Raw genomic sequence first — 3,100 nt, 5'->3', positions numbered from 1 at the left:
TAAACAAATATGGGAAACAAAATGTGTAGGGTGTCTCCCGTATTTAATGAACCAGTACTGGGCTCTTGGTGCCAGCCCTGGTACTAAAACAATGGTGAAAATAAGAGTAGGGGGTCCCCTGTATTTTTAGAACCAGCACCGGGCTCCACTAGCAGGGGAGTAATGCAACAGCCAAGGTACACCCTTGACAGGGTCCCCTCTGCCAATGCATTAACCCCCTCAACTATTCAGCCCAGGCTGGATGATTTCTAGGGAAGTGGGGACCCAATAAAGGGGTCCCCTTCTAGTGTGCCCCAGGCATGTGCTGAAGCCCAGGAATATCCTGGGCAGTGGGTGTAAAGTTGTTGTAAGTTACAATAGGACTATAGGCACCAGCAAGTCTGGTCTACATGCTGGTACTTGGAGAACCACAAGTACCAGTATATGCGACATTAAGAGCCTGTTGATACCTATAATCTCCCTTTAAAGGAAATATTAAAATAGTGGGCCTCATTCAGCAAGGATTGCAATTGCAAAGCTGCTCGTAGACTACCTGCCGCAGGGATCAAGATCCCCTTGTGGTTGCTGTCAGTTCTGTGTATTGGACCTAATCAGTGGCTGCAACTATGGTAACAGACCACTGGTTGGCTGAGAATGACTGTCTCTCAGCCAATCAGCACTTCCCCATAGAACTGGCAATTGGTATATTCAAGTTTATGGGGAAGCCAACAAACAGCCTGATTGGATCCGATACACCTTCAATCTGGACCAAGACATGCAGGATCCTATGCCAGGAAGATGACGTTTTGCCTTGTTTGCAGATGCCGATATGGATATGACGGGAAGACCCGAGCTGGGACTTGGATCATATCATAAAAGCTAAGTTTGAGTGTGTAGAAGAAAACGGCACATAGAAAAGGAGAAAAAGTAACATAGAGATAAACATGAAATACAGAAAGAGAAAGAAAAACACATAGGAGAGAGAGAGAAAAAAAACGGATATTGAGAGAGAAACTGAAACATAGAGAGAGAGAGAGAGAAAGAGAGTGAGAGAGAGGATAGAAACAACAGAGAAAGAAACAGGAGAGAGAAACAGTGAGGATAGAAATGAGAGAGAGAAAAAAGAGAGCATGGCAGAGAGAGAGAGAAACAAGATATTAACAATAGACAGGAAGAAAATAGAGAAACTAAAGATAGAGAGATAGAGAAACAGAGGAGAGAGAGGTAGATGCTCCGACAATCAGCAGCACATCCGATTAGTAGATGCAGCAGCCATTAAGTCAACAACCGGCCTCTTTGAAACTGCTACAGTAATTAAACCATGTGAAAACCATAAAACTATTAAACCACCTATCAGCTCCCAGGCTAGCCACTTATGTAGCTTTAGGCTTACACAGCCTTCAGAGATCTTAAATCTGTACTTGTGATGGAGTATCCACAGCTGGAAGAGTTTATTTAATTTAGCTTCAGTGGCTGCAGAAATGAGAATGGCATTTTGCCAAAGGATGTACAACTTTGATTTTAAAAAGTTGATACAATCTAATAGAATCAGACTGAGGAAACAGAAATGTTCACAGTCAGAAAATGTTCCAGCATTTCCTACGTTTGCTTAACCAATATCTTCTCCTCTCATGTTCCCACATCAGCTTGAGAGAATCAATAGCAATATTTGAACTGTTAAATTTTAACAAAAGTTTTAACAAAAAAAAAAAAAATAATACATTTAACTGCAATTTTATAAACACTCTTGTGCAGTCACACCAAACTGCTCCATGGCCATACATTACGTAGTCAAGTAACACTGTGACTTGCTATAGTAGCAGTCAGTCATAGCTGATATTTGGATATGGTCATAAAAGGCAGATGGAGCCTGTAAATTGCATAATCAAATGAAAAACCCCATAGTCTGAGAATGTGGGATCGGAATTAATTGAAAAATTGGCCGTGAAAGCTCAAAAAGTAATTTCACAAAAAACATCTGTGAGAACATAACAACAATGCATTCCAAATATTTGTCTACAAAACTTAGCAGAGGCATACTGTACAGCAAAGATTTTAGGAGGAGAAGGTTGAGATACTGTAGTATGTGAATAATTGTATGGTTTGTACTACACTATATGGTGCATATAAGAGAAAGAAACATTTGCTTTATCTATAACAGGAAGAGAACAGGATAAAAGATATATAATATTGCTAGGACTGCTTAAGTCTCAAAGTGAAAGTGAATAAAGAGTTTTTGAGGAAGGAATGAGATGCATAACAAAATGGTGAAAGCTCATAGTCAGGGCGGGATGTACTAAAGCTGAAAATGCGTCCAAAACTCTGAAAATCCCATTTGAACTCATTTTCATATGTACCAAGCTCTGGAATGTGATACATTCTGGATCTTGGACCCGGTTGTAATGCAGTCATTATCTGGCATTTCCCAATAGATGCTTATGGGTTTCTCTTTACTTTTCCCCCTGAGAGTGATCCAATCAGATTCCTCCAAGCACCCCCCATGATGCCCAGAATGACTCCCAGGTCTAAAACCCAGCAGTCCTTTTAACACAAAGGACAGCTCTGATCCCGTCCTCAGAGAGAAGATGGGAGATGCGGAATGTCACGGTCTGGGTAACAAAACAGACATTCTTACCTATCAAGTGCCTGTCTAAGCTGTCACTGCGCTCCAGGTCCGGTTGCTATCAGCGCTGTCTGCGTCCACTCTGCAGTGTGGCAGACCTGAATCTGTTTCTGATGTCACCCGGAGCCACTGTCCCCGCGGCTACACAACATCATCAGTCCATTATGTCTGACTCACAGTCTAACCTATCCACGACTTCTATGCCACAGCCATTGCTGCTAAGCCGCAGCCACATGTGATACTACAAACAGTTTCCCTCTTAAACCAAAAATGGGTTCTGCCATGTTTGGTCCAGTCACCTGATCCTTCTGAGCCTGTCCTGAGCATCCTGCTGTCCAGCTGATTGCCCCAGCCAATCCCTGCACACTGGCTGCTATAAGAATGCTGGGTAAGAACAGCCTAATCACCAGTGTTATGTTTGTCATACTCTGTATGGTTGTTTGCTCTCAGCTGCTTCCAGGTTACCTTGCTCCGGGAGATTCCATTCTGCCCTGAGAC

This window comes from Pseudophryne corroboree, chromosome 1 (assembly GCF_028390025.1).
Source record: "Pseudophryne corroboree isolate aPseCor3 chromosome 1, aPseCor3.hap2, whole genome shotgun sequence".
Lineage (NCBI taxonomy): Eukaryota > Metazoa > Chordata > Amphibia > Anura > Myobatrachidae > Pseudophryne > Pseudophryne corroboree.
Note: the sequence above shows the minus strand (reverse complement) of the source record.